We start from the raw sequence: 11,134 nt of genomic DNA on the forward strand, positions 1-11,134 counted from the left end.
CTCTTCCTTTCCTCCATGTGTGTTGGAGGCCAGAAGTCATCACCTCCCTCCTGATAAGAGTCCCCTTTCACTCCTAGGAGAGAGATGGTGCATTCTAGGGGCCCTTGGGTGCTTCATGATGGCTCCTGATCTCAGCGGCAAAACACCTGTGTTATGTTGCTGGTTCCAGACTGCTTTTGCTGGGCAGAAGTTGAAGACGGGAGTGTTTCCCCATCGGTAAGAGATAGCCCGGGGCAACCATCTCACCTTCTAGGCTCTGCGGCAGAGACCCTTGCGGTCTTGCTTCCACTGGCTGCTTGGCCAGGTTTGCACAAGCATCTTTGGCTGATTTTCGGTGGGCAGCAGAGGTGCTGTGGGGGCTGAAGAGGTGCAGCCTGAAGGTTCAGGGTCATGAGCAAAGCGTTTTCTATGAGGCAAGTGGCAGCAAAGGGGCACCACATTTTTAGAAAGGGACACCTGCAGGGAGGGTGGCCATGCCCTGCTGCCAGCTCCTGCGAGGGAGCATGTAAGTGCCTCAGCAAGCCGACCCACCGCACAGGGGGGCAAGAAGCCTGTTGGTGGCAGTAGGTCCAAGGCAGAGCAAGAAGATCGCCTCAGCCAGAGGTGAAGCCGCCTTCTGCTCTCAGGCACGGGCCCATCAGCTTCAGTAAAAGTCTCAGGGAGCCCCTTTCCACTTAGACCTCTGCTCCTTTATGTCTGGCTAGAAAGCAGCTGGCGGTGAGTTTGGGGGGAAAGTCATTAACCCAAGTGCTTCAGCTTGTCAGAAGTATCGAGGACGAAAGGAAGGACCTCATTTCCCTGGCAGATGCGCTGAGAGGGTAGCAGAGGAAAGAGACACTTCAGCAGCAGTGATGAGAAGCTGTGCAATGGTGGGGGCGGAGGGGGGAGGCAGCGTTCCTCCTCTCTGAGGGCAGCGGTATTTGTGGTTTACTGACCCAGCCCCATACTTGAGGGGGCAATTCTCCTTGCAGTGGTAATGCATCCCAGGTGAGAGATAAAGCCATGCTCCTTACCCCTTGCAATTAAAGGTCCCCTCACACTTTTCGCAGTGTTCTGGCTAAATTACAGTCCTTAAACTTAATTACAGACTGTCTTCTTAAATATCTGCTGTAGTCCCAACTGGGTACATTATGTTTCTCTTCCTGATGTTTTATGTTGCTCTGTGCCTATCGAGTAGCTGCTTTATTCCACTCCAGAAGTGGCTGCATTTCAGTGATGGTGGAGATTATTCCTGTACATAGTATGAAAGTCCCTGCAGAAGAAAAGTGCAATATAAATTTAAGAGACTGCTTTTATTTACAAGGAGACCTCTGCTTGGTAGTTGTAGAAATACATTAGGAAGAATGCTGTGTGGGTGTTAGCCGACATAGACTCAATTTCTTTTTTTTTTTTCAGGGTATAAACCAGAAAATATGTGAGTGTGCAGGCTCCTGGGTATAAGTTGTAGATATTAGAAGTAGTGAATGCTACTGTGTAGATACAAGTGGGGCTTACAAAGAAACTTTCATTTGAAACCTCTTTTTGTAGTTGTTCATTGTATTCTGAAAAATATACTTTTTTAATTATAATTTTCCACATTTCAGTGCAAGTCCCAATAATAGGTCATCAACAGGACTTTAATCCATGGGTTTTAACAATATGAACATCAATTCCAACCGCTTGCTCTGAAAAGCAACTCCTGGCTGGTAATTTTTTCTTCCACATAGATCAGCCACTGGAAAGCGATGGAGCTAATATGTTTCGTTTGATGTGGAGTTAAGTAATTTGGAACGCCTGAGCGCAACTCGTCCCAGCTGTATGGGAGTGAAAAAAACGTTTCATCTACATGAAAAACTTTGCATAGTGCACAAACGGTTCAGAAACTCCTGAAGTGTTAGGATTGGTGTGTGTGCAGAGCTGCCCCAGCAGAGCCGTGTGGCGTGCTGTCTGAAGGGCAGCTGTACCAGCAGCAATATGGACCGTCCTGGGAACTAGCTTTATTCTGGAAGGAAATAGGGCAGCAATCAGGAAAAAAAGCGGGGGGGGGGGGGGAGTTCAGATGTTTAGGCTGGTAAATTTCTTGCAAGAATAATTTATGGATGTATGAATGAGTGTAGTAAACATGCTAACAAATTGTATTTATTCTCTATTGCTATTCAAAGTACAGAAATTTCATTTCTTTCTATACGAAATCCTGTGGGTGCACTGCTTCAGAATGACAAGAAAATGCTTTAGTAGCAAAGTGAGCGCAGGGTCCGGATTCCTCCTCCTCAGCCCCTCCCTATCACTCCATGCCAGGAAAAGCACCCTGCTTTTGGGTTGGTGCCCTGCGCTTCTCAGCCTGGAATGGACAGTGACTAGGAGCAGCAAGCGGCACTGGTGGGAGAAGCATCCCTCCATCGCTGCCCTGAGCTCTCTCTCCAGCGTGGAGGGGTCCCTGTGCAAGCCCTGCTCCCCCCTAGCTCTCAGCGAGGCTGAGGGAGGGAGTTTTACCTGTGGGAATAGCCAGGGGGTCCTGTCACACTGTCCTGAGGGACCCCACCTGCCGCAGGTAGTGAAAGGCAAAGGAACCAGGGCATTTTCCCTCCCAGATGGGGTAAATGGTGTCTCCTCACCCCACTCGAAGAGACAAACTTTTGCCTTAAAGCAGAGAGCTCAGGGAGTTGCTGCTTCAGGGTGTTGCTGTTTCAGTCCCCTTCGTCTCTCGGAGCCATGTGGATATCCATCTTTCCCTGGAAATGCACCCTTTTCCTCGTGGGTGCCTTTGGACGGCCCAGCAACAGCGTGGAGGGACACATCACCGTGGGCTCTGTGCTTTAAGCTGGGTGCGGTGGGACACAGCACTGCAGCGCCAAGCGATGGTGCCCAGTCCTCACACCCCGGGAGCAGGACCCTGCTTTTTACTGAGGACGAGAAGTTGCGTTGTGAGTACCTCCTGTGCAAAAGAGAGGCCTTCTCACGCTCCTGGCTTTGGCAGAGACCAGTGTTGGTCCCTCACTCTTTCTCCATTAAACTGCCCCGACATCTTGTCTTTTCCAGGCTGCCCTCAGTACGGGTGCCCCCTGTTGGCAGAGGCACCGAGCGTACAGCAGCAGGACCCCGTGCAGGCCGCAGGAGAAGCCACGTGTTACCGCCATTTGTATTTGCTTTAGCCCCACTGATAACTGCTCATCCCGCTCAGGCCGGGAAGGCATTTAATGCAGACAAAAGGCATTTGCAGAAAAACAAGTGCTGGAGAGCTCTGAAAATTGCATTTTAACAGGACCCAATTTACACTCTGTGGTAATAACTGGCGGCTGGTGGTTTCCAGCAGGGAGCTGAATAGCCCCAGTACGCTCGGCGTCCCAAATGATAGCTGTGGTATAAATGTGTTTTTCAGTACTCCCCTTGGGAGTAAGACACGTGCCAGTTTTACTCACCATCTGCCACCACCTAGCCCACCACGGGGGGATTCTGGGGTTTTCTGATGACTGCTCACAACCTGGAATGGTCACATCAAACCAGAGACAGCCACCTCTGCCCTGGAGGCCTTACACATCCAAGGAGTACTCCAGGACAGCCCAGGACCACCTTCACCCAACCTGCCCTTCCAGAGAGGGCAGGGACGCAGCTTGCAGGGAGCTGTAGCCTCCAGGGCACGTCTTGCCCATGGAAGAGCAGTGCCACCCCACTCAGTTTTGGCAGAGTGAGGCCTGACATCTCGACCCTGGGTTGGCTATAAGGTGCATGCTCAGTTGCTTTGCCATCAAGCATCCTTCTTCAAAAGAAGACAGAGCTCCAGGGACCAACAGCAGGTTAGCGAGGCTGACCATGTCCCTGTGCTGTGTGGCTGCTGGGGATGGGGGTGCTCAGTCCCACTCATGACTGCCTTTGGCACTTGTTACACTCTGCTTCACCTATATCTGCACTGGCACCTTCTCCATATCACTCCCCTGAGCCCTGTCACAGCCTGAGGGGCTGTTGAGGCTGCCTGGGTGGTGGTGGAGCGGGAAGACAGGAACACTTCAGGGCATGTGTTGGCTGCATTAGGGATTTAGTGTGGGTCACATCTTGGCTTCCCCAAAGGCAAAAGAGGGCTCACAACAGCCCCAAGGGTGGCTGAGAGGATGGAACAGAGCATGTTCATGCTATTCTTCAAAAGAAGAGGGGAAAGCTGAGCTTCACGCTGCATTGCCCTTCATTTCACTGGTGGCAGACGGTAGTCCCCGGCCTGCAGCTGCTCAAATGCTAGGCAAGGGAGACTAAAGAAAAGTCCTTAGCCCAGATTTCCCAGATGAACTTGTATTAGTAAAATCCAGCTCCAGATCCTCAGCACATCTGTGCGTGGAGAAGCCGAGCAACCCATTATGCCCACATGGGTGATTCCTTGAGAAAGCTGCAAAGGGAGGTTGTGCTCAGGTCCCAGCACAGGAGCGCTGCCTTTCCCTCTGCTGCCTCTCATGGGGAGGGTTTTCCAACACGGGGCAGAGAACAAGGGAAGGGGAGAGGGAAAGATGCCGTCTCTGCTGGCAGCTGTTGCAAAGGGATAGCTGGGTTAATAGAGGGGTTTGTGGAGAGCTGTGAAGGTCTGTGGTAAATCCAGGTTTCCTGTGGATTTAGGATGGCCTATGAACCATTTGTTCCTGTGGAAGAAGGCTAAATTTTGTCCTTCCATTAACAGTTGCCCTAAAGGGGAATTTGGCTGTGAATGCTTGGCTTACGGTGGGGATTTTTACCCCCAGGGTGGCCTAAACTCAGCATAATAGAGGGGCAGCTGGACAGCCCTCACGCAGGGCTGGTACCCCCAGCAGTGCAGCACCCAGAGCTCACAGCGCTGGCTGTGCTCCATGTTGTAATGGCCCAGTCCTTGCCTGAAGCATTGAACCAAGCAAAGGTTATCTGGCTGTTCTACCACCCTGCACATGCATACGTCCTGTCTACCAGCCAGGTCTGTAGGAAGATAAAAGACCCGCTGCTGCTGCTGCCAGCCAACAGAGGTCTCCTTTGGCCACGGGAGCTGGGCTCTGGCCATCCATGCAGGCAGCGATGTGACTTTCAGTTGCTTAAAACCCAACTGGTCAACTGGACCCTTTGCAGGTCAAAGGAAGTGATTCTGACCCTCTACTCCACTCTCGTGAGACCCCACCTGGAGTACTGCATCCAGCTCTGGAGTCCCCAACATAAGAAGGACATGGACCTGCTGGAGCGTGTCCAGAGGAGAGCCACAAGGACGATCCGAGGGCTGGAGCACCTCTCCTATGAGGACAGGCTGAAAGAGTTGGGGCTGTTCAGCCTGGAGAAGAGAAGGCTCCGGGGAGATCTTATTGCAGCCTTCCAGTACTTAAAGGGGACCTACAGGAGAGCTTGGGAAGGACTTTTTACAAGGGCATGTAGCGATAGGACGAGGGGGAATGGCTTTAAACTAGAAGAGGGCAGGTTCAGATTGAACATTAGGAAGAAGTTTTTTACTTTGAGAGTTGTAAGGCACTGGAACAGGTTGCCCAGAGAGGTTGTTGAGGCCCCATCCCTGGACGTGTTCAAGGTCAGGCTGGATGTGGCCTTGGGCAACCTGGTCTAGTGGGAGGTGTCCCTGCCTATGGCAGGGGGGTTGGAACTCGATGATCTTCAAGGTCCTTTCCAACCTAAACCATTCTATGATTCTATGATTCTATGAACTGTTGTAATAGAGAGTTACTCCTAGATGTTCAAAACTTGCATAACTATGACGTGCCTCAGATCATCAGCAAAGACAGGCCCTGGGACATGCCAGACGTCTGCAGTCCTGCTTGGCCACTGTGGGTGAGCAGCGAGTCCTTTGCTCTCAGCATTACAGCTGCTCAGGGCACAGGCTGAGCCCAAACCAGCGACGAGCAAGCGCACCCCCCTTCCCTGCCTGTGTCACAGCCTCCGCGGGCAGGCACCAACTAGTTTTCTTTTGGTGACTGTGATATATAATGCAACGCTGAGATGAAGCTGTCTCCAGGTGTTGCTTGCACTGCGTAGGTCCAGCGCTGGCAAAGTGTTTGTCTTAGCAGCTTGTAAGGGGATCAGAGCTGAAAACTGAGGTGTGTGGGTGTTGCAGCTACCAGCAATGCAGCAGAGAGGAGGCAGGGCTTGAAAGTCTCTTTTGGAGGTGGCAGCATCTCTAGCCAATCCCCACCTTTCCCTTCTCCCACTGTCCACACTCGAACCCTAAGCACCCTCCAAGGTCGGGGCATTTGATATACCTTGTGTCACTGGGTCTTGTTCTCGAGAGCCAGATATGAGTATCAATAAACACAGCAACAGCCAGGAGAGGCCATAGCAGCATGGTCAGCTCAGACAGAGGAGAAAATCAATTTTGTTCTGTCTTTGAAATGCCACAAGCATTGACCGGGGTCAGTATTTCAGGTCTTTTGTATAGGCGGCAGCATGTACCGCACAGAAGTTGAGCAGTGAGGGACTTGTGAGCACTGGAGGTTTCCTTGGGAAAATTCAGGTGCCGACGGGGGAAGGTATTTACAGACTGGGAGTAAAGGACCTTTCCTGTCCATTAGTTTGGTTGTTTTCTGGAAGCACTGGTATGTAACATCCTGGGATGAGAAGACTCTCTCAGAGTTTGCTGGAGGTGACCTTTTCCTCTCATCAAACCTTGATGCTTGTCCTTCTCTTCTGCCCATCCCCAGCTTCTCAGTGCATTGATGTAACTGGTGGCATCAACACCAGGTAAAGTGGTTTAGTGTCAGCACTATCAAATAGATGATCTGGGCCTGGTTTCCCAGGGATCTTCTAGATTTACCATCTCACCCCAGAGGGCTCCACAGCGTGCTTTCATCTCTCAGGACATTCCCCAAAAGCTGTGGATGCTACAGATACATGGCTCTTCTTTGCGGTTTTGGTCACAGCCCTTGCCTGACAGCATGGAGACAATCTCTAATCTCTAGGTGGGATGGAAAATTTGGTGCCAGCATGGTTTTGCTTGGGCCTTTTTTCCCAGCCGGAACCATCCTGCCTGTATCACAATGCACATAGTGGAGCAAAAGGGCCGTCACCCAATATACAACAGTCTCATGGGGAAACAACTGTGGCACCTCCTGCCTTTGGCCAGAAGTGAGCATCAGACAGCATTTCCCACACTCTTCCCCACTCCATCCCCCTGCTCTGTACTTACACCAAGTGTTTCATTTCCAGCCTGGAGAGATCAGCAGCAGACTCCGTCCCTGGATCCCAAAGAAGGGGATCACACTAAAATCCTGTCCTCAGCTTGTGAGGGGCAGGGAGAACCAGCTCAGGCCCAACGGTGAGCCACTTCAGTGGGATCCAGTGCCAGTGGGACTATGCCACCCTCATGCTTCCAGGTCACCAAGGCCAGTAGAAAGTATATGTTGACCTGACAGAAGCATTTAGAAACAACCCCCCCCGAAAGGAGCTACACACAGACTCTGTCTTTGGGGATACTATGGAGGATGGGGGGGGGGGGGGGGGGTGTCCTCTGGTGTCTCTTGTGTCTTTTCCCATTGGTATCCTGGGTGGGGACCCTGGGACAGAGCCCCATTCTCCACCCACCTCCGTCATCACCACCACATCTTGTCCCATCCCACCCCACATCTCATAGGGTGCCGTCACTGTCATCGAGCGGAACTGGGACCCTCTCGCCGCCACGATACCAAGCCGTCCACAATGTTAAAAGCACAAAACACAAAGGGACTGAACTGAACCTTTTAAACAGGGTGAGATGTTTTATAAGTGTTGCCTCATCCAACCTGCCCTCGACCCTGACGCACCCGCTGTGTAACCTATAGACTCTCAACGTGGATTGTTTCATTGAAATAAAGCTGCAGTACTCAAGTGGGTGAGCCTGCGTGTCCCTCTGTGCTGGGTTGGGGTGACGAGGTGCTCACAGTGGCTGCGGGTTGTGCTCACAGTGGCTGTGACAGGGAGGAGCTGCTATTGCTGCCTAACACCGAGGTACATGTCAGCATTTGACCCTTGGGCCTTCCCAAAACGCCTGGTTAGGTCCCTGGGGAAGGCTTCTCATTTTTGCTCAAACCCCACCACGGCGGCTGGGCATAGGGCAGGGCACAGGCGGGTTTGGGGCACTTAGTGCTGGGGGATCCTTGTGAAGGGTGCACGGGGTGGGCAGCACAGAGCCCTCCCCTGATATGCCCCTACCCAGCACTGCTGCCGCCTTTCCCAAACCTCTCCTTCCCACCCCCGGCACACAGCTATTGAGGCTGCTGGCTCCTGCTGCCGCTAAGCAAAGCTGGTCCTCTTCTGTCCCTTGCTCTTGACCTCTCCCACAAGGAGAGGGAATGGGGCAGCAGCTCCAAAACTAGTCGGTATGAACAAGCCAGCAGTGTGGCACCAGGTCCCCTTGTCCTGGTACTCCCCTCCACCCCAGGGTCTCCAGCACAGGTTCAGCTACTCCATGGACCTGTCAGAGAAGGGGCAAAGCCAACCATGGCCCACGTGATGCTTAAGATGTTCTTGGGTGAAGGTGTCTTCTCTGTGCTGTGAGATCTGCAGGGCTGCTCAGCTAGAGCCCAAGTAAAAATTGCTTCATCCCAGCGCTGTGGTTAGAGCAACACTTGAGAACTGGATGTGAGAGCCAAACATGGTTTCATTTTACATGCCACAAGCTGCAACTGTTTGAAGCTCCACAGATGCTCAAACATTAAAACAGCACCCAGGTACCTGCCCTGACTGTGGGCCAGTGGATCACATAAGCTACAGCCATACCCTCTGCTTCTGCTGGTGTTAATGATGCTGAGTCAGTGGCACGTTGGGCTGCCTGGAGAAAATTTGGGATAGAGATCAAAACAATGCAAAAATGTCCTCCAAGCCACCCCAGCATTTCTGCGTGCTTTCCCTCCCTCGCAGCAAGCAGTTGTGAAACCCACTGGCAAAGCGGATGGCTGGTTCCTTCAGGGGAAAGTAACCATGCCTAGTAAATGCTTCCTTTTTTCTCTCTCATAATGAAAAATAACTGCTCCAGATGAGAGAGGAGGGGGCTGGATACGGGAATTGCTGTGGAGCTTCAGGTATTGAAGGTGGAAAGTACAATTAAACAAATACATTATATATATATGCGCAACATACATGTATATACACATAGAAATGCATAGAATCATAGAATGGTTTAGGTTGGAAAGGACCTTGAAGATCATCGAGTTCCAACCCCCCCGCCATAGGCAGGGACACCTCTCACTAGACCAGGTTGCCCAAGGCCACATCCAGCCTGGCCTTGAACACGTCCAGGGATGGGGCCTCAACAACCTCTCTGGGCAACCTGTTCCAGTGCCTTACCACCCTCAAAGTGAAAAACTTCTTCCTAATGTTCAATCTGAACCTGCCCTCTTCTAGTTTAAAGCCATTCCCCCTCGTCCTATCGCTACATGCCCTTGTAAAAAGTCCTTCCCAGCTCTCCTGTAGGCCCCCTTTAAGTACTGGAAAGCTGCTATAAGGTCTCCCTGGAGCCTTCTCTTCTCCAGGCTGAACAGCCCCAACTCTTTCAGCCTGTCCTCATAGGAGAGGTGCTCCAGCCCTCTGATCATCATGCACATAGAGTTCATCTCTGTCACCACTGCACAAGTTCAGCTCACCCTTGTCATGCACATGTTGAGATGCAGAGTCCAAGTCTGCCGTGACTTGTCCTCTGGGCCCCCCTCCTTTACCACAAGTGCCAGAATAGCTCTGGAGCTGGGCAGGGGCTGGGCAGGAAAGCGGGCTGCGGTTGGCAGGAACCTGGCTTCATTTCTTGCACAGGCTGGGAGGTAAATGAGGCAGGGACATAGCCAGAGAAGGAACATGTAAGGTTGTCAAATATCACTCAGAGAGCTAGTCTGCTCCAGCCACTGATCTTTTGTCCTGTCACTTTGTATTTTTGCCATTTAGTGTTAATTCCACCTGTTCTAGATGTTCCAATGCTAGGGTCTGCTTTGCAGCACTCACATCTTTCAGGGTGTTGTTGGCTATAAAATGATATATACTCTAAAAGCAGGGGCTCTGCCTCTCTCAAACAGGGCACCACCACTGAGAATGACCTCTGATAACCCAGACTTTACCCTTTAGTTTGTGTCCATGCCTTACACCCAATCTGCAGTCATTCTCACAACCTACACGCTAATATATTCCTGGACTTTATATTGTAATTCTTCCCTGAGGGAGAAAAGGATGTGCCGGTGGATTAGAAACTACACCGAGGTCCAGGTTGTTCCTGCAAGGTGCACTGTACTATTTATTGACTGTACAGCTGCTACAGCTCAGCTCCTTCTGCGTGCACTGCAGACAGCAATATCACCTCCAAAGGTAGAAGCAATGCTAATTTTGTTAAAGCTTGATCACTGGGAATGTCCACCAAAAAGGCCACAAGGGAGCGAGCCATTTTTGTCTTTGGCTCGGTGATTTGATGCTGTGCAATAAATAAAGCCTGGAGCCAGACAGTGAGCGATGAAGATCGAAAGGATTATTGACTGCATGCTCAAGTGAGTACAGCCCTTCACATGAAACCTGCAGAAACACTAGCTGTACAGTCATTAAGAAGAGGATGGTAATGCAGGTACACAGGGATGCTTCACTGCACTTCTGCGGGCTCCAGGCTGGCCGAGCGTGGGAACGCTGGCTTGGCACCATCACCCACGCCTTGTTGGCAGGCTCGTGGTCCCGTGCAGGGCTGCCCTGCTACCTGGTGCTGAGCAGAGGCTATTTCCCGCTGTGCCAACACGTGGATCCAGCTCTCAAAGAGTCTCTTCCCCTCCCCGGTCAGGCAGCGGGGAAGAGGGGCTGCTCCTCCTGGATGGAGACCCAACAGCATCTTGCAGGAAGGGGTGAGGAGCAGAGTTGGGTACAGCTGTGGCTGAGAAGGTGCTCCTGGCACTGTGGAGGGTAGAAAGCTGCAGAGCACAGAGCTGGGATGTCAGGGACCTGCTTGGCAAGGGGGAGGATAGGAACCACTTGTGTGGTTCCCTGCCAGGTATCTAGGGGTAGATATGGTGGTCAGGGACTGGGGGAGGAGACGCAGCTCTGATCTGTGCAAAGCAGCGCCTCTGCGAAAGCAGATACAGGGTGCCAGCAAGGCGGCAGACATGAAAGCAGGGAAGGCAAGGCTGGGTGCATGTAGGTGCTACAGGCATACATGGGATTGTGCATACATATGAGGGCTGTATGAGTGGCGGATCATTTCAGCACATCCTTTGGA

This window comes from Vanellus vanellus (genome assembly GCF_965231255.1).
Source record: "Vanellus vanellus genome assembly, chromosome: 3".
In the NCBI taxonomy this organism is placed as follows: Eukaryota; Metazoa; Chordata; class Aves; order Charadriiformes; family Charadriidae; genus Vanellus; species Vanellus vanellus.